The sequence below is a fragment of the Somniosus microcephalus genome, chromosome 5, assembly GCF_052327205.1.
Source record: "Somniosus microcephalus isolate GS21.2 chromosome 5, FLI_Smic_1.0, whole genome shotgun sequence".
NCBI lineage: Eukaryota > Metazoa > Chordata > Chondrichthyes > Squaliformes > Somniosidae > Somniosus > Somniosus microcephalus.
Window position 1 is genome coordinate 263,980,914 of NC_140991.1, and position 21,362 is coordinate 264,002,275.

Below are 21,362 nucleotides of genomic sequence, written 5' to 3' on the forward strand. Positions count from 1 at the left end.
CCCACCGTACTTGAGCGTGATGCTTTGGTGGTTGCACTGGAAATCCAGGCCCAAGATCACGCTCGCACATAGGTTCTTCATGATTAATACTTTAAAATTATCATAAACAGTTCCGTTAAAGGACAATTGTACCGTGCAGTAACCCAGAATGGTCGATGTTTGGGTTTTATCAGCCATAGAGATGGTACCCTGAGTAGGGACCACCTTTAGGGAGAGTTGTTGTGCCAGTTCAGGGTGGATAAAACTCTCCGTGCTTCCACTGTCAATTAAACATTTAACCCTGCACCCGTTTACCTCGATGTCCACCATTGATTTGGATAGCGGGTGCGGCCTGGTCTGGTCCACTGTGACCGATGCCACTGTAGGGCCCTGATCGAGACAAGATGGCATCCACGCTGTCTGCTCATAAGGTGGCGGACCCCACGAGGTCGGGCAAGATGGCGTCCAAGATGGCCGCTCCCACACCGCGCACGCGGCGGTGGCGGGTTTTCCGGCGGTTGGTTTTCCGGCGGGGTTCCCTCTGCACACCTTCCCGAAGTGCCCCTTCTTACCGCACTTAAAGCAGGTGGTGCCTTTCGCCGGGCACAGGTTTCTGGTATGCTTTGGCTGCCCGCAGAAGTAGCAGTTGGGTCCCCGACGCGTCGCGGCTGTCGTAGGGCTTCTGGGGGGAGAGCGGGGCCCCGACGGTGTCGGGCTGCCGGGCGGGGAAGCTGCCTTCCAAGATGGCGGCGCCCTTGGTGCACACGTGGCGGCGTGGACGGCGCGGGCTGAAGAGTAGGCGTCCGAGTTTCTCTGGGCCACATCCAGGGATCGCGCGGTGTCCGCAGCCTGTTTCAGGTCCAATCCCGTTTTTTCCAGCAGTCTTTGCCGGATGTAAGTGGAGCTGAGGCCTGTGATAAAGGCATCGCGAACAAGCTCGTCGGTGTACACTGCGGCTTTTACATCTCGGCACTTGCAGTCTTTGCCAAGCATTTTCAGGGTGCCTAGGAACTCCTCCACCGATTCCCCAGGTCGCTGTGCGCGAGTGGCGAGCAGATGCCTAGCATACACCTCATTCGTAGGCTGCTGGTAATGCGCCTTTAAGATGTCGCAGGCGGCCAGGTACGTGTCGGCGTCTTGGATGAGGGGGTAAACCCGGTGGCTTACCCAATTCCGCAGAATTCCAAGTTTCATACTCGCAGCGTCCGTAGCGTCTTTGACGGCTGCGGAATTGTCCAGGAAGAATTCCATACACATAAACCAGTGTCCGAAGCGTGCTGATGCGTCCGGAGCATGCTGATCCAAATCCAAACGTGTTGAAAAATAAGTTAATAAAATTGATGTGCCTCAATAATTCCGAGACTCGATGTTAGCGAAACAAAACAAGGCTTTTATTAACTTAGAAGATAACACGCAGTGGAGAGAGGTATCTTCCATCTGGAGATCTGCAGTACTGGATATGAGGCCAGACTGCTTGCTTACATAGGGGCCAGGTATGGGCGGAGCCCTACACACAATGCATTCCATACATTCCAATATACAATACAATGGTGAGGAGAAACCTGAAACCAACCACAGTCACAGGCAGTGATATACAATACAATGGTGAGAAGAAACCTGAAACCGACCACAGTCACAGGCAGTGATGAATGGAATATTTCATCACAATAACATCGATTGTAGGTCTGCTCTCTTTGGAGGCTCCACGAGGACTGCTCTGCAGTCCCGTGGCTGACTTCATGACGTCATGACGTTTTCCCGCCAGTGGGGAATCACGTGATGAACGGCGTGACGTCATCACGTTTTAGCCGCGCTGTTAAAGTAACCACGCTCTGTACAGTTAAACAGCATAAATAAAGATACAGACTCAGGCTGTAGCTAACATGTTGTTAAAGGAATTATATACAAACGATCTGAGTCCTTTGGTGGCTCCGCCAGAGGGTGAATGTTCTGCTTCTGTGGTCCTGGTGTGGAGCCTTAACCACCAGAAGATTGATGGATGGAAAATCAAGGACTGTGCCCACCGATTTTCTAGTATGCACACTTTTTTTGGGTGAAGCTTCATGCTAGAAGACTCTTGTAATGATTTATTATTTCTATATAATTGATGGCTCTAAGCGGACATGATATTTTATGATGTATAATAATGTACCGCAACACAGCGCCACCTGCCTTGGAGACCAGGTTGGGAGGACTCAGCAGAGTTTAAGTATAATAAATAGAGTAAGTTTAAACTTGACAAAATAGCATTGGAGATAGGTATGATGGAAAGAGTGTGACATGAAAATGTTACAGGAAGTAAGTGACACTTATGGGAAGTGTGCATTGTATGCAAAACTTTTAATATGATAGCTAGACAGACAAATAGGTATATAGTTAGATAGACAGACAGACAAATACAGCCTTTTAAAGTGCACATTGTGCACAGGATCTTGCATGTTTTTCCTGCAGACTGTATCTGCAGACTAGCATGTTTTGAAGTTTGCTGCATGTATGAACATTTCTCATTCTTTATCAGCGCAAGGTTTTTCTGTTAGAAACACCGCCTGATTTGTTAAACTGCGTCCTGTAGATTTTAGTGTTAGGGAGTGTCTACTGTACGTTCCAGATTTTTTCATTTAAACAGACACTGCCTTCATGGAAAAGTGTTTGGCCAACTTTTTCATTTGTTACCAAACACTAGATGAAATGATGTTAATCATAATGACACATTCCTTGCGTGTGATGTTTTCTCCCTCTTGGCAATTTGAGACGAGTCTATGAAAGCACAAGATTAGAAGGTGTTTTAATCAGCTTAAAGTCTCCTGTTCCAGACGGGAGACTATTTTCTGTGGTAACTTATAGCTGGAAGAGAATTACTTTGACGATTATTTTGGGTAAATATTTGTTCCTTTTTTTAAAATGTAGGAATCAGAATGTTTCATTTTGTCTTCAGCACGTTACTTTTTGTTCTTTTTCTTTCCATTTGATTTTTTTTAAATGTATTTTTCGTCCCGCTATTTTTATATTGACTGCTTTATTAAATTTGATTTAGGACGGTGCCAGTCGCAAAGCAAGAATTATTGACTGCCGTCTAGGCGTTAACTCAGTCGACGAGCAGTTGTTTGAAAAAGATGTGAGCCCTCCTTAAAAATATTAATATTTAAATTACCTACAGAGAAAGGAGGAAGTTCGCTACTCAGCTTCCTGTTTAATCACAAGCCTCTCGGGGGTGGAGGCAGCTTTTGACGTGGTGTCTGTTGAATAACTTGCTTTAAAAAAAGAGCTGGGGTTTTTTTTCTTGTTTTTCAAATGACTTTTTCAGGAACTTGCGGACATGCAGTCGCACTGTGAGGATACATCTGCCAGAGGCTGAAGTGTCTTCGTTGCTTGTGGTGTTGGGCTGCCTCTCGCAGGATAGTGTGCAATTGTTGTGAAGCCTTTAGACCCAGCAGAGGCACTGAGAGAGCTGCAGCCGCTGAAAAGCAGCATTGTGCGTGTTTGTTTTCCAAAGGTACAGGTCGGCTTTCATACCAGACTGCACATCAAACTTAGCAGACAAAGCAGCTTCCACGGATCGCACTCTCATTCCTTCAGGCCTGGAAATTATCCTTCCTCCGAGGTATGGAACCTGAAAATCAAATAAATGTTTAAAATTGATCAATGTTACTTCTTGTGCCATATTTAAAAATAAATGTATGGCTGACACAAAACCCTATATAGTTGTTGTGGGGGATTTATCCTTTGTTCGTGTCACATCTTCGGCATAGAATTTGTAGAAAGTGACAATATTTATTTTGAAACCTGTTCCTTTTTAAAAAAAAAAATGCATCTCGTTTCATGCAAGCCTGTGTTTGCTGAAACAGGAGTTCCTTTGATAACATTCAAATCACCCTTGACACGTAATCACAGTTGGAACAGAAAGTATGTTGGCAAAGCTGAGGTGATTTTTCAAATACCACTTAAAGAAAATTATTTGGTTGGTCTGGTAATAAAGAATGTTTTTAGTTTACACTCTGTCAATACCTAACTAAGCTCGTTACTGGTTTCAAAGCCAGAGGTATTTTGCAGACTTTGGTTAACCCATTGTGGATTGTAGTTGGTGTTTCTGCACTCTGACCAAAATAACAGATCAGAGACTCCAATTCTTTTTGTCACTTTTTTCCCCTGTACTTGCACCTTTTACACTGACTTTCACAGGAAATATACTGATGTATGCCTCGGGGTCAATCATATGTTCCTTATGACCGTGGGCTTAAATGCTCTGCACTGAGATTGTACGAAAGTCGGTGAAGTGATTTAACAGCGACATCTCTTGCTCCTGCTAGTACCTTGAGGGCCGATGGGTGTTATGTGCATGCATGTGTGATTTGAAAAAACGGTTAGTCTCAAGACAATTTAATTGGGGCCTGAGCTACGTGGAGTTCAAATGGATGATGTAGATCATTATGTAGCCATCAGCTGCAGTTAGTTATTGGCTCTGTTTCCATTCCTGTTAATTTGCTATGTTATTAGAATGTGGAATTATCACACACCCTGTGAGCGAAAAATATAGTCTTCTGGTTTTTCCACTGATAGATGATGGCACACTTTGCTGGCATAATTCGACTCCATCTACAAAATTTTATTTTCATGATGGTAAGCATAAGACATTCTCTCTCAGCTGGCAAAGTGGGGAGCTGCTGGTGACAGGCTACTACTGGGCCTCAGGGTAAGGCAGTGCCCTGTATAAAGGGGCAGGATGGTGGAGATCCTGGGACTCGGAGAGAAGCAGTTCCCCATCATGGTAAACTTGACCTGGTTTCAATCTTTAAATAAGTAACAATTTGGGTAATGGCCACACTACATGAAATCAGAAGATGCAGATAGAGTTTCTGGTCACTGAGTTTCAAACCGTGTTGGAGAAGAGCACTAACCATTCCCTTAAAATGTAGTGCCCAGGAGGAGACTGCCCTGCACCTGTTCTTGTTGTCACAACACGAAGAGGGACAGTCAGATGATGAGGCAGTAGCTTTACCCTTGTGCCCCTTTCAGACAGGGCACTCCCTTTCCCTGAGCCCCAGCTCCACCATCCTGCCCCTTTCAGACAGGGCACTCCCTTTCCCCGAGCCCCAGTTCCACCATCCTGCCCCTTTCAGACAGGGCACTCCCTTTCCCCGAGCCTCAGCTCCACCATCCTGCCCCTTTCAGACAGCACACTGCCTTTCTCTAAGCCTCAGTAGTATCTGACACCAGCAACTGAGAAAGCAGGAAAACGCCTGAAACCTGTTGCCGTTTTTAATCTCATTGCTTCATAAGTTAATTGGCAAAAGAACCAGAGAAAGACTTGCATTTCCTATAGTGCCTTTCATGACCTCAATACGTCCCAAAGCACGTTATTGCCAATGAAGTACTTCTGAAGTGTCGTCACTGTTGTAATGTAAGAGAGTAGACGAGGAGAATTTTTTTTATGCAGTGAGTTATGATCTGGAATGCACTGCCTGAAAGGGTGGTGGAAGCAGATTCAATAGTAACTTTCAAAAGGGAATTGCATAAATACTGGAAAATGAAATATTTTCAGGGCTTTGGGGACCGAGAAGGGGAGTGGGATTAATTGGGTAGCTCTTTCAAAGAGCCTGCACAGACATGATGGCCGAATGGCCTCCTCCTTTGCTGTATGATTCCATACTGTTTATAGCCAGTGTCAAAATTCAGCCTATGCTGTATGAAAATCGAGGGCAATTGCATAGAATCTACAGTCATGCTGTCCTCAAAGGGATGGGCACCAAAACTCTTCATTGGGTAACATGTTCAGGGAAAAGTAATTAATTGCTTAAACCAGTGTATTGTACTCTACTATGTATAGGGAGAGAATAACGGATAAGGTAGGATAGATTTGCGAGGAGTGGAATTTAAGTGCTTCCTTTAACATCAGACCGGTATAGAAAATCTCAAGTGGGTTGCACACAGTGGATGCAGTTTTCCTTAAGGTAGGCAAGAGTGGGTTTCTGTTGGTGGTACAGACAGTCAGGATGTTCAAACTCCCTTGTATATTGTGAAAAAATTCAAAATATGTTAGAGTATGCCCACTGGAGTGTATTGAGTAATCTTCTGCATAGATGCAATGCCAGTTTGAGTTTCTGTTTTTTGATGGGTAGGGAGCGGTGAGGTAATTTAACTCAGCCTGGATTTCTATTCCAGCCAGGACAGGAATCAAAATTATATTAGTGGAGAAATTTGCAGACAGTTATCAAATTAGCAACTGAGATAAATCTGGTTTCTAACATCGCCCATCTCCACCCTTGCCTTAGCTCATCCATGCCTTTGTTACCTCTAGACTTGATTATTCCAACGCACTCCTGGCTGGCCTCCCACATTCTACCCAACGTAAACTTGAGGTCATCCAAAACTTGGCTGCCCGTGTCCTAACTCGCACCAAGTCCCGTTCGCCCATTACCACTGTGCTTGCTGACCTACATTGGTGCCCTGTCTGAAAGGGGCAGGATGGTGGAGCTGGGGCTCGGGGAAAGGGAGTGCCCTGTCTGAAAGGGGCAGGATAGTGGAGCTGGGCTCGGGGAAAGGGAGTGCCCTGTCTGAAAGGGGCAGGATGGTGGAGCTGGGGCTCAGGGAAAGGGAGTGCCCTGTCTGAAAGGGGCAATATGGTGGAGCTGGGGCTCAGGGAAAGGGAGTGACCTGCCTCGATTTCAAAATTCTCATCCTTGTTTTCAAATCCCTCCATGGCCTCACCCCTCCCTATACCTTATCTCTGTAATCTCTTTCAGCCCCACAACCCCTCGAGATATCTGCACTCTAATTCTGCCCTCTTGAGCATCCCTGATTATAATTGCTCAACCATTGGTGGCCGTGCCTTCTGTTGCCTAGGCCCCAAGCTCTGGAATTCCCTGCCTAAACCTTTCCGCCTCTCTACCTCTCTTTCCTCCTTTTAAGACTCTCCTTAAAACCTACCTCTTTGAGCAAGCTTTTGGTCACCTACCCTAATTTCTCCTTATGTGGCTCGGTGTCAAATTTTTTGTCTTCTAATACACCTGTGCAGTGCCTTGGGATATTTTACTACGTTAAAGGTGCTATATAAATACAAGCTGGTGTTGTTCTAACTGACCTTAAGTTGTTGTTCGGTCATATCCCTTTCAGAAGAGGAAAATCAGTCGGTATACTGGTGATCCTGTAGGGTTTGCTCCCTCGCCCTCTTTCCCGAGTCCTATCTTTGCCGCTTAAGAACAGTGAAATATCAGAACCTTGCTGTTAGTGATGCAGTCAGGAATATTACTGGCAATGACTGCACTTCAGTTACTGTTAGCCAGAAGGTGCAGTAACCTCTGAACTCCAAGATTGTTTTATGTCCTTTTTTATTTCTCATCCAGTGTTCTACTTTTATCCTTTTTTCTCACCTTGATTGATGTTGGGCTGTGGTTCCATAGGTGACGAGTCATCTGAGATCTTTCCCCAAAATGACCATTCTTCATGTGTGAGCCTAGTCAGTAAACGTGGGTGGCCCATTTGGCTTTGGGATATGGTATAGCCATGCTTCATCATGTGCTCATCTGAAGTCAAAACCAAGGCCTTCCAGTCAGGATGACTGGCCAGTGATTAAGCAAGGGATCCCAGCTGTTTTTGTGGTGCTACCTCTGCTGCCCCAACTAGAATTAGCTGACTCGCCGCAGAACAGGAATTGAATCTGAGAACTTAGTCATGGTGTATTCATATTCATGGTCTGTATGTTTGTGTTACATGATGTGTTGGGTTGCCTCAGTTGCTGGTACTCTTGCTTCTTAGTCAGAAGGTTGTGGGTTCAAGTCCCACTGCAGACTCGAGCATGTAACCTCGGTTAATACATCAGTGCAGTATGGAGGCAGTGTTGCAATGTTGGCGATGCTGTCATTTGAGTGAGACATGAAACTGTAGCCCCATTTGCCAGTTCAGGTAGATGTAAAAGATCCTGTGGCACTCTTCATAAAGTCCTAGCTGAATCTTTCCTGTAACGTCCGTGTGTAATTGAGACACGGACTGCAGGAGTTGGTTATAACAGGTGTTTACTGAATGGAGACAAAACTGGAACTACTATACAAAGTTACTACACAGGCTTATATACCGGGGTGGTCACTACTGGTACTGCAGTATACAGGGGCTGCAGAATATAGTTCCTTCTTCAAAGTACATACACTACAATTCCTCCCCTTTTTAGCTAAACAGTACATAACATTCGATTAATAATTAAATAACATATTTACAATTACAGTTGCTATATACATTAGCTGAAGTTAAGCAATTATAAATTCAGTCTTTGAGGAGGCTTCCTGATTCTGCCCGGATAACGCCTCTTTGGGGTATCAGGTTCTTCTGGCAAAGTTGATTCGGGATCAACGTCGTTGTTTGGTTCGTCTGCTTCCAATATCACCGATTCTGAGGTAGATGCAATTGGTACTTCGGTTTCATCACCAGGTGTATCGGATCGTGGTGTGGATTTGATGTTTTCCAGTGACTCTAGAATCTGGTCAGCATGACGTCTTACAATGCTCTCTCCAACGTTCACGGTATACATTAGAGGTCCTTGCCGTGTGCAGATCGTTCCTGGCTGCCATTTCTCTGTGCGGTAGTCCCGGGCCAAAACTGGTTGACCTATCTTAAAACTCCTGGTTGGCCTTTCATTCATATTCTGAAACTGCCTGTTCTCCACATCGCTTCTGATGTTTGGCTTAACCAAATCCAAGTGGCAGCTTAGTCTTCGATTGAAGAACACCATGGCTGGAGTTTGGTTGGTAACTGCATGTGTCGCATTCCGGTAGGCAAACAAGAAGTTATCCACCTTGTGTTGTAGGGGTATGTCTTCATTGCACATTGCCTTGATAGCCTTCTTGAATGTTTGAACGAACCTCTCAGCCAATCCATTGGTGGCTGGATGATATGGGGCGGATGTGTAATGCTTAACACCATTGTTCTTTAAGAACCTCCGGAACTCTTCAGACACAAACTGTGGTCCATTGTCGGAGCAAATCTGTTCAGGCAGCCCATTTCTGGCGAATATGGTTCGTAAGATTGTGATAGTTTTTTCTGTGGTGGTTGAGGACATTTTTATTACCTCTGGCCACTTTGAATGTGCATCCACCGCAATTAAAAACATCGAGTCCATAAATGGACCAACAAAATCAATGTGTACCCTTTGCCATGGAGATGAGGGCTGTGATAAAAATGATAACTTCCGGGAAGTTATGTCATCACTTCCTGTGAACTATGAACTATGAACTGTGTACATACCTCACTTCCTGTCATATGTCACTTCCTGTTGGACTGGTATAAATACTGGTCTGTTCAGTATTGTAAGAGGCTTCTACCAGAGGCATGGTAAAGACCTCTCTTGTGTATATAGTGTGTTTATAAGTTACTTAAAGCTTACTTTAAAGTTACTTGATGGTAAGTCTCCTTTTTCTTACATCAATTTAAGTAACTTAGTATTTACACTGACAAATACTAGACCTTCAGACAAACTCGGAAGTTAAGGATCCAGGGAACCACCCATCATGGAGAAAATCCTTAGACCTATTCGTCTGGACTTGGACCCGAATACACCAGCAGCTGGCAGGGTATGGAAGCATTGGTATCGTACTTTTGAGAATTTTCTGGATGAATGTAAAGCGGATGCTCCTGCTAAATTGAAGATACTTGTCAATTATGTGACCCCAAAAGTGTTCGAATATGTTGATGAATGGGATAATTACGAAGAGGTGATTCGGGCACTTAAGAAACTGTATGCGAAGACCCCAAATGAGGTCTATGCTAGACATCTACTGGCCACAGCCCGACAAGGGCCAGGGGAATCAATTGACGAATTCCTGCAAGAACTTCGCAGGCTCAGCGTAGATTGTAACTTTCAGGCAGCCTCAGCTGAGCTGTACCGCCAAGAAATGATTCGTGATGCTTTCATCTGCGGGATTGCCTCTCTATTTATACGCCAGCGTCTACTAGAAAGTAAAACACTTGAGCTACAAAAAGCTTTTGACCTAGCTTGTTCACTGGATTTGGCAAAGAGAAATGCAGACCTCTATCAGCTGCCCAGATCTCGATCTGCTGCTGTAGCTGCAACCAGACAATTCAAGCGGTCTCAGGTGAACCCTATCATGGGGGAATCTAATTCTGATAATTCTGATGAAGAAGAGGAGGACGACCCCACTTTAGCAGCCTCTTGGCAATCTAGGAAGGAATGCTTCTTTTGTGGAGATGCTTTTCACCCTAGGAAAACCTGCCCTGCTCGCAATGCAATCTGCAGTTATTGCGGGAAAAAAGGACACTTTGCTAAAGTTTGCCTATCAAGGGCCTCTACGAGGGCCAATCCAGCTAAGGCCTACCGAACTGCCCCAATTAGGGCCTATCAAGATGCTCCAGCTAGGACCTATCAAGCTTCCTCTCGAGCTCTCTCCCGAAGAAGCACACCGAGAGTTTTAGCCACTCTCTGTGCAACGACACCAATTACAGCTGCTTGCCCACAGAACCTGTCTCATGCAGCCACAAAAATTTCAATTAAAGGGCATACCTTAGATGCCTTAATTGACTCAGGAAGTACTGATAGTTTCATTAAGGAACAGATTGTTGCGAAATTGAAACTACATGTCTTCCCATCGGACCAGGCAATTGCGATGGCCCAGTCATCACTTAATACCAGAATCTCCGGCTTTTGTGTTGTTGATATGACACTTCATGGTCGTATGTATCCCTCCACCCGACTTTCGGTGCTCAAGGACTTATGTAGTGATCTCCTCTTAGGGCTGGACTTCCAAAAACAGCATAAGAAACTCACCATTGAGTTTGGTGGATCCAAACCCGGACTTACTATTTCTAATATACCGTCTAAATTACCATTTTGTGCATTATCAGCAGCTTCACTTGATGAACCCTCATTATTTGCCAGTATTCCGCCTCAATGCCAACCGATAATAACGAAATCGCGGCGATAATAACGAAATCGCGGCGCTTTAATCAGGAAGACCAATCTTTTATTGCGGCTGAAATCTCTCGACTTCTAGCAGAGGATATCATTGAACCATGTTCGTCGCCCTGGCGGGCTCAAGTCGTCATTGTCAAGAACCCTCTAAAACCTCACAAACAGCGACTATGCATCGATTATTCGCAAACCATCAATCAATATACCGACTTGGACGCCTACCCATTGCCACGCATTGATGATATGGTTAATAAACTGGCCGAATACAAAGTGTTCTCAACTTACGATTTAAAAAGTGCCTATCATCAGTTACCCTTGAAGGTCTCAGATAAGCAGTACACAGCCTTTGAGGCTAATGGACGGCTGTACCAATTTCGTCGCCTCCCATTCGGGGTTACTAATGGAGTGGCTGTCTTTCAACGGGCAATGGATGGCCTGGTTAAGCAGGAAAACCTAAGGGACACTTTTCCCTATCTTGATAACATTACCATTGCAGGTCACGATCAACAGGAACACGACTCCAACCTCCAAAAATTTCGGGATGCCCTCCATCGCCGTAATTTGACCCTGAATGAATCCAAATCTGTTGAGTCGCAACTGACCATCAACATCCTTGGCTACTGCGTAGGCAATGGTATCATTAAGCCAGACCCAGAAAGACTTTGCCCGCTCCAAGAGCTCCCGTCACCTAAGAATCCGGCTTCTTTACGTCGGGCTCTCGGTCTGTTTGCATACTACGCTAAATGGATTCCTCATTTTTCGGACAAAATCCAACCCTTGCTGCATGCTAGATCATTTCCACTGGGAACAGCGGCTGTTGCAGCCTTTAACCTTCTCAAAAAACAGTTGGAGAAAGCGGCTCTTCACTCCATTGATGAGAATCTCCCTTTCGTGGTTGAATGTGATGCCTCGGAGGTGGCGATCTCGGCTACTCTGAATCAGGAAGGTCGTCCTGTAGCATTTATGTCCAGGACCTTACAAGGTGCCGAGCTACATTATCCTCTGGTTGAGAAAGAAGCCACAGCCATCATAGAGGCAGTACGGAAGTGGAACCATTTTCTAGCTCGCCAGCACTTTACATTGATCACGGACCAACGATCAGTCGCCTTCATGCTCGATAATCGAAAACGAACCAAAATTAAGAATAAAATACAACTTTGGAGGATGGAACTGGCCTCTTTTGGTTATACCATTCTCTATCGGCCTGGCAAGGAGAATGTGGCCCCGGACACCCTCACACGGGCATTCTGCTCCACTATGTCATCCTCCACTCTCATGGATGTCCACAATGGTTTGTGTCATCCTGGCGTTACGCGCATGCTACATTTCGTACGATCACGGAATCTCCCTTTTTCCACTGGAGATGTAAAGAAAATATGCTCAGAATGCCGGCTTTGTGCGGAATTAAAACCTCAGTTCTTCCGCCCCTCAGATGGTATACTCATACATGCAACCCAACCGATGCAACGACTTAGCATCGATTTTAAGGGCCCAGTGCCCTCTTCAACTCGGAACACATATTTGCTCACCATGATCGACGAATATTCACGTTTTCCGTTTGCCTTCCCCTGCTCCAATATGCTGGCGTCCACAGTAATCTGCTGCCTTGAGCAGGTATTTTCTCTCTGTGGCATGCCGGCTTATATTCACTCAGATCGGGGTCCATCCTTTTATGTCAAGGGAACTCAAGGACTACCTCTCAGAACGGGGAATTGCTACAAGCAAAACAACACCATACCATCCCATCGGAAATGGGCAGGTAGAGAGGTATAACGGTATCATCTGGAATTCCGTACATCTCGCTTTAAGATCTCGGGGCCTACCAGACCAGCAATGGGAAACAGTGCTTCCGGATGCATTGCACTCTATACGGTCCCTGCTTTCTACAGCCACAAATACTACACCTCATGAGCGGTTCTTTGGATTCCAGCGTCGCTCATCTCATGGGACATCACTCCCGTCATGGCTAACTACTCCTGGACCTGTATTACTCCGAAGATACGTTCGGACGTCTAAAAATGACCCTCTTGTAGACGAGGTCGAACTAACCGATGCCAACCCCACCTATGCAAACATACGATATTCCGACGGCCGAGAATCTACCGTATCATTACGGGATCTGGCTCCCTGCCCACCAGGACCTAGTGGGACATCGGGTGATGGCATTTCACCAGGAAACTCTTGGGACCTATCGGGTACCCCTCTCCAGGATCCTGATCGGACACCAACTAGCTTGGTGCCGGTAGAACCCCGTGCTCAAGGTTGCGACCCTCCCAGTACCGCGCATGAAAGTACTGATCCGCCACAGACCAGCTCTGCACCTCCCTCTGAACAGAGGCAGTCCGACTTTGAACCTATTGGGGCTCGTACTCGAAGCCATGATCTCCCCGACCCTTCACAGGGCAATCCAGGCCACACAGACTCTGACCAATGGCCAACCGCATGTAAGCGGACCAGCGACCCTCTACGACGGGAATCCAAACGGGTGCGACTCTTCCTTGTTCGGCGGCTGCGGACCAAAAGGTAGACCACAGCCTCCTAATCCTGCAGGAGGGAAGAATGTGATAAAAATGATAACTTCCGGGAAGTTATGTCATCACTTCCTGTGAACTATGAACTGTGTACATACCTCACTTCCTGTCATATGTCACTTCCTGTTGGACTGGTATAAATACTGGTCTGTTCAGTGTTGTAAGAGGCTTCTACCAGAGGCATGGTAAAGACCTCTCTTGTGTATATAGTGTGTTTATAAGTTACTTAAAGCTTACTTTAAAGTTACTTGATGGTAAGTCTCCTTTTTCTTACATCAAGGGCCACTCCCATGGATGTAGAGGGGCTTGTGGTGGGGCGTTTTGGACCTTCTGGCATCCTGTACAGCTCTTGGTCATCTCTTCGATTTCTCTATTGATTCCCGGCCACCACACAAACGCTCTGGCTAAGTTCTTCATTTTTACCCCTCCCAGATGACCCTCATGAAGCTCATTGAGCACTCTATCCTTCAATTTGGGTGGAATTATTACTCTTCATCCACATATCAAGGTTCCTCTGCACACTGACAGCTGTTCTCTTCTCGGCGAGAATGCTGGCAACAGTAGTTCGCCATGTGCTGGCCATCCCTTCACCGTTAAATCATAGACCCTGGAGAGTGTCGGGTCATTTCGTGTTTCCTTTTCTATGTTTGCATTCGTCACAGGTAGACATTCGACTATGGTCGAGTGGAATATCTCCACAGGATCCACTGCAGGTGCTTCTTCCACCGTCGGCAACGGTAGGCGCAACAATCCATCAGCATTCCCATGCTGTTTAGTTCCTTTGTACTCGATGTCATATTGGTGTGCCCCTAGGAAAAGGGACCACCTCTGTAGCCGTTGTGCTGTCATTATCGGGACGCCCTTCTTAGGGTTGAAAAGGGAGACAAGAGGTTGATGATCAGTTCGTAGAGTAAATTTCTGTCCGTGCAGGTAGTGATTGAACTTCTTCACCCCCCACACCAGGCTGAGGGCCTCTCTGTCAATCTGAGCGTAGTTATGCTCGGCTGCAGTTAACGAGCGTGACGCAAAAGCTATCGGCCTCTCTGAACCATCAAGGGATTTATGTGACAGTACCACTCCAACGCCGTAGGGAGACGCATCACACGCCAGTCTCATCGGTAGTGATGGGTTGTAGTGAGCCAATACTTCTCCTTGAAGTGATCAGGCCTTTACACTTCTGAAAGGCCCGCTTACATTCATCGCTCCATTTCCATGCTACTCCAGTTTGTAGCAGGGCGTTCAGTGGGTGCAGAATTGTGGACAAATTCGGCAAAAACTTATAGTAGTAATTCACCAATCCGAGGAATGACCTCAGTTGCGACACATTTTCAGGCGCTGGAACCTTAACTACCGCTTCAATTTTGTCAGGGGACTTATGTAACCCCTCTTCATCAATCACGTGGCCACAATACGATATTTGTTTCTTAAAAAACTCGCACTTGGGGCGATTTTTGACAATCGTCCAGGTGTGACGTCGTCATCCTTTTTACCAGCCACAGTCAGTGCCTGAATGGAGTGCCAGTCTAAACTTATCTTTCTGATCCGTTCACGTCCCAATAACGGTGGTCCACCATCTTGCAGATGCAATTTCTGTATTTCCTTGCCGTTGTATTCGACAGGCACCCTTATTTTCCCTCTGGGGTATACTTTCTGCCCCGTATATGTCTTCAAGACAATGGATGTGTCTTTCAAGGGTATGTGTATGATGCGCCATCAATTACTCAAAAGACTGAGGTTGAGCGAGTAACAATCAGGCTTTTATTAACTAAAGAATGAAGGTTTTGTCTCGAGTGGTCGACCCGTCCAGAATACTAAGGGACTGGGAGGTAGTCACTTATATACCTGGAATAGTGGGAGGAGTCAGCCGAGGCATGTCCAGACCTGTACCTAGTGGAATACACATACAGACACAGACAGGTTATAACAGTGGTTTACCACAGTGTAATAATAGCCGCTCGTAGTCTCGTCGATTCATGACGGTCAGGGCTGATCCTGTATCCAATTCCATTTTGACTTGGGACCCTGCTATCGTGAGGGTGACCCAAATGGTTCGGTGATCCTCTTTTGTGATTACGTTGTGTAGTTTGAGACAGCTTAGTCTCTTGTTCCCGGATTCACTATCGCTCTTCTGGTCTTCGGAACTACTGTCCATCTTTTGTACTTTCCTGTACTTTTCCTTAGTAGTCTTTTTGTTGTCGTTAGTCTTCTTCCCGGACCTGCAAACTCGTGCAATGTGTCCCATCTTTCTGCATTGACTGCATGTTTTGTCCTTGGACCAGCAGTCCTTCTGGTCATGGGTTGTTCTGCAGCAGCGATAACATTTTTTGAAATCCCCGTGTCATTTCATGGGTGCCGTATTCCTGTGGCTTTTGCTGTATTTCCACAGCTCCCCTTGCTGCTGCTTCGTACGATACTGCCACGCTGAAAGCCTTATCTAGCGTCAGCTCTTTCTCCGAGAGTAACCTCTTCTGGGTTCCTTCACTCAGGAGTCCACAGACAAATTTGTCCCATAGGGTATCTGCCAGTCCTGCTCCGAACTGGCAGTGCTTTGATAGCTTGCGTAGTTCCGTAAGGTAATCAGCATTGCTCTCATCTTTATGCAGATTTCTCTTGTGGAATTTAAATCTTTCTGCTATCAGCAGCGGTGTAGGATTTAGGTGTTCCTGTAGGATATCAACAATTTTGTTAAAACTCTTCGCCATCGGTTTGACTGGAATGATCAGGTTCCGCAATAGGCCGTACGTTCTTGCGCCCATTAAGTTTAGTAGTACCGATGCCTTTTTCTCATCGGCTACTTCATTTGCCTTGCAATATACTTCAACTCTTTCCACATACGTGGTCCAGTCTTCTATTGCATTATCGAAGGCAGTGATATTGCCAGTCTTCGGCACCTTGGAGATCTAAGATGGCGCCTCCCGCGCTTTGCCGCCTTCCCCGATTGAACAAAATGGCGTCTTCCCCGCTGGATTAAGATGGCGCCTCCCGTGCTTTCTGTCTTTTCCGCTGCTGCTAGCGCTGTTGCTGGTGTTTTTTATGCCTTGATGGCGACTCCCTATGGTCTTCGCGCTCTTCCCCCCCCCCCCCCGCGCTGCTGCCAACGCCGCTCTCCGCGGTCCCCGTGGCAAACTGCAGCTCCTCGCGGCTTTCTGCGCTTCTAATTTCTTTTATTTTAATTACTGTTCCTGTCGTCAGAGCAGACCCTATGGGACACTTTCCTCCCTCTTCTCGGGTCTGTACGCTGCCCGGCTTCGTAGCACCCTGTGTGCTCCACCCTCTCTCTCTCCTCTTCCCGACAACGCTGCTCGGCCCCGTTGAAAAGCCACCCGATCGAGCTCTAGCCCGCCGCAGCCCAGGAAGGATTAGTGTACTACCTGCCACCAGCCCGATTAGCTGGAACACCATAGACTGGATAACCAAGCCCAGCTCTCGACAGCCTCTCCTGCAAATCTTCGAATTCGATGAATCAGAGGGCGGTTGCCCACGGTCGACGCCCGTTTCTTCTGTTTTTTTTTCTTTTTGGATTTCTTCCTTCTGGCCTCGACCTCTAACAACTTCGCTTCAGGGATGGATCCCCGTGAGGTGGTGCAGAACTGTAGGTAAGTTCGGATCTGTTCGTTGCCAGTGTAACGTCCGTGTGTAATTGAGACACGGACTGCAGGAGTTGGTTATAACAGGTGTTTACTGAATGGAGACAAAACTGGAACTACTATACAAAGTTACTACACAGGCTTATATACCGGGGTGGTCACTACTGGTACTGCAGTATACAGGGGCTGCAGAATATAGTTCCTTCTTCAAAGTACATACACTACATTTCCCTCAACCAACACCACCTAAAAAGAAACAGGTTTGCTTTTTGTGGGATCTTGTTGTGTGCAAATTGGCTGCTGCATTTGCCTATATTACAACAATGACTGCACTTCAGAAGTAATTCATTGCCTGTTAAGCTATTTGGAACAGGCCAATGACATGATATGGTGCTGTCTAAATCCAAGTTCTTCTGTGTATCTTAATGCTTTCACTTTGTCTCAAACTTTTTTTGATAAATACATCATATATGGAACTGTTGGCTTCTGTTCTACTTACTATATGAATGGATTTGATTATATTATGGCTGGTATGTGAATAGTATAAATACTGTAAACTACTCCAGCAAGTTGCATGTCCTATTTACACTGTGCACAAGTTGATTAATGCTAATATGTATTTTAGAACAGCAAATTAGATAAAATGTAGCAACTTGAGGGACCACCAGAATAGAACTTAAATGAGGTCATGTGACATGATCTGGATAGGGAATTTCGGAGCTCGAGGCACCATTTTGTGCTCAAGCCTTGTACTTCCAACAAAAAAAAATCCTGGTTTTATCACGTTATGGATAGAATATTCGATGATTGGCATCTTTTTTTCTGTATTTGTTTTCTCAAATAATTTTAAATGCTTTTTTTTGAACCACAGAATGTAATCATTTTTTAAAACAATTTTGTGTGGCAAATGCGTTAACTTATAAACACAAGTTTATTGTTTTTAAAAAAACAACAACAAAAAAAGCCCCTACATATTAAAATTTCATTTAAGAATTTGTCAGTTCTTGAGAAACGAACTGCTTCAGCCTTTCAAGGTACTGTCCGTAAAGTATGGATATCTGGAAGCAAAATGAGGTGTCTGAATACAGTGCAACAAGTGTGGATAAACTGGTTTGTTGTTGTCTGGTTGTTTGGGGGAAGTTGCTGTCTGTAACATGAGTTGAGGTGTGTCACATCTTTTAATTGAAGTAATAATTGCTGCAATGTTGAATTTTCATTGTTACTGACACTGTATACATGATCCATACAGTTATAGCAGTCCTGTCTTTATTTGTTCAGCATGAAAATTACCCAGGGGCAGTGCTTCTCCGCACCCCCATGTAGTGGGACATATGGCACAAGTGTGCACATAACAAGCATCGCAGAATCGTAGAAATTACAGCACAGAAGGAGCCCATTTGGCACAACACCTCTGTGCCAGTTCTTCAACTGGAACTGTCTACAGTAATCCCATTTACTTGCTATTTCCCCATATCTTTTTACATTCTTCCTCATTTGTTCTATTGGTGATCTTACCACTATTTTCCCCCTTGTTACTAATCCATCAACCAGTGGAAGCAACCTTTCACTGTTAGCCCTCTCAAAACCGTTCACTATTTTGAAAAGCTTATTAGATTCTTTCTTTCATTTGCCCAGTGAAAAAAGTCCCAATTTGGCAATTCTTAAAAGTAACCCTGGTTACCCACAACTGAAGTAAGAAGTAAATAAAATTTCCTGGCTTATCCTTTTCCTCTTTTCTAGGTTGTAACATTTTCCTCCTTCCACTTCTTGGGAACTATCCCCATTATCAAAGATTTGATATAAATTTATGGCTCGCATCTCTGCTTTTCCCTTCCCATCTCCTTCAGGATTCTGGGATGTATACCATCTGGGCCTGGGCACTTTGCCACTGATAATTACATTAACTTAAAAAAAAGTATGGTGTCCTTTTGAATATTTATCTATAACAGTGTCTTTCACACATCTTCCTGAGGCATTCCAGCAGTCCTATTTTTTTACCTTCCCTTGTAAAAACTGAGGTAAAGTCCTTATTTAACATCTTGATTATACTTTTACTTATGTGCTCATTAAAAGGCTTTGTTATTTCCTTTTATGTTGACTGCCAGTCTTCTTTCATACTCCTCCTCCATAGCTTTCTTAATCTCCCTTTTTGTTTCTCTTCTATGCCTTTTACATTTATCATAGTTTTTTTCTGTATTCCTCCTCCCCACCCCTGTCATGAGTCTCCTTTCTAAAAAATCTAATTTTCCACAGAGGTCCCTGTCTTCAAATAAAGCTGTTGGACTATAACCTGGTGTTGTGTGACTTCTTACATTTGTCCACCCCAGTCCAACTCCGGCATCTCCACACTTTGATGTATCCCCCTTGAATCGTAGTTGGAATGTATTTAACCTATACTGTACCTTATTTTCTATTGAAATATCTTCCACTAGTGCTCCACTGTATGATTTGACATTTTCTTTCCAACCCGTTTTATCTGAGTTGGGTGTCTTTTCATTCCAGTCAAATTGCCTAATTTCTAGTCCAGCACCTTTTTATCTTGTACTTCTTTCTGCCTTTGTTTTCAATGAGACCCTAATTAGTTTATGGTAATTATTTTCCAAGTGTTGTTCTTCTTTGAAATCAGTATCTTTGTCAGCCAAAATTAGTATAGCACAGCATCCTTCCTTGTTGGACATGCAACATACAAAATTAAGGAAACAATCCTGGATGCATTCTAAGAAGCCCATATCATTTTGACTAGAAACTTTTATCTTAGGATAGTTAAAGTCTGTCGTAATACAGCTCCATTATGATTGCAAACTTCTCTAAACTGTCTACAAATCTCATCTAGATTTCTTTCCCAATATTTGGTATATATTGAGCTCTCAGCATGATAACAGATCCCTTATTATTTCTTAACTTCACCCAGATGGACTTTGAGCACCACCAATTGGGGAAAAAAAAACCCTCCTTTCAATGGTGATAATTGTGTTTTTAATAAAGCCACACTGGCTCCCCCTTTTCCTTCTCTCTCTCTCTCTCTCTCTCTTTAAAAAAAAACCTATAGCTGGGAATATTTAGCAGGGCTCAGTACTGGGTCCTTTGCTTTTTGTGGTGTATATATCAATGATTTGGTCTTGAATGTAGGAAGTATGATTAACAATTTTGCAGATGATACAAAAATTGGCTGTGGTTGATAATGAAGAAGAAAGCTGCAGACTGCAGGAAGATATCAATGGACTGGTCAGGTGGGCAGAACAGTGGCAAATGGAATTCAAGCTGGAGAAGTGTGAGGTAATGCATTTGGGGAGGGCTAACAAGGCAAGGGAATACACAATAAATGGTAGGATACTGAGAAATGTAGAAGAACAGAGGAACCTTGGAGTGCATGTCCACAGATCCCTGAAGGTAGCAGATAAGGTGGTTAAGAAGGCATACGGGATACTTGCCTTTATTAACCGAGGCATAGAATATAAGAGCAGGGAGGTTATGTTTGAACTGTATAAAACACTAGTTAAGCCGTGTGGTAAACCACTTTATCGTTACACTATAGTTATCACTGTTGTATTGTTATCACCGTTGTATCACGATACGAGGTCGCCTCTTGTCGCGCTGTTATACCTGGGCTGACCACCTCCGACTCCGCCCATGGCTCCACCTACCTGCCCAGGTATAAAGGTAGTCGACTGGCTGGTATTCCTCCTTGTTGGACCCGATCACCCACGAGGGTGGGCTCTGTTATTTAGTCAATAAAAACCTTTAGTTACGTTCCTAACTCGTCGCCTTTTATTGGACGAATTGATAGGTATATCAATTTTATTGACTAAATTTTAAAGATGTCTACTACTGGCCAGCCAGAAGCCCTCCCAGAAGCACAGCCACACCAGCCGGCTTGGCTGCAAGCCCTCAAACCACCGTACCTGGATCTAAACCCACAGGCAGCAAACGCAGCCCTCAACTTCAAACACTGGCTGGACTGCTTCGAATCCTACCTGGAAGAATCCGGCGCCCCGCAGAGATCCAAACTAAGACTTCTGAACGCCCAAGCGAGCCCGAGAGTATACGCACTCATACAGGACACGACTACGTACGAGGCCGCTATCAACCTACTGAAACAGCAGTACCGCAGCCCGGTAAATTACATGTACACCAGGCACCTCCTAAGATCCCGCCCGCAACAGCCAGGAGAGTCTGTAGCTGAATTTTTACGGGCGCTAAGAGCACTCGGCAGGAACTGTGACTTTAAAGCGGTGACGGCTGTTGAAAATACGGAAGATAGTATCCGCGATGCCTTTGTGAAAGGCCTACGGTCCGACTACTCACGGCAAAGACTGCTTGAAGCTAAAGACCTCGACCTGGACAAAGCTGAAG

At 45.1% G+C, this 21,362-nt stretch overlaps 1 protein-coding gene across 2 annotated transcripts in view; it reads left to right on the plus strand.

Moving 5' to 3' along the window:
- The first annotated feature begins 2,192 nt into the window (after positions 1-2,192).
- Positions 2,193-21,362, plus strand: part of LOC147117704 (E3 ubiquitin-protein ligase RNF144B-like) — a 105,424-nt gene continuing 86,254 nt past the window's right edge. The window contains exon 1 of one of the 2 annotated variants that reach the window (XM_085988920.1): positions 2,193-3,580. The gene's annotated coding sequence lies outside the window, so the exon portion shown is untranslated. The remainder of the gene's footprint in view (positions 3,581-21,362) is intronic. The other variant, XM_085988921.1, reaches the window with a different exon arrangement.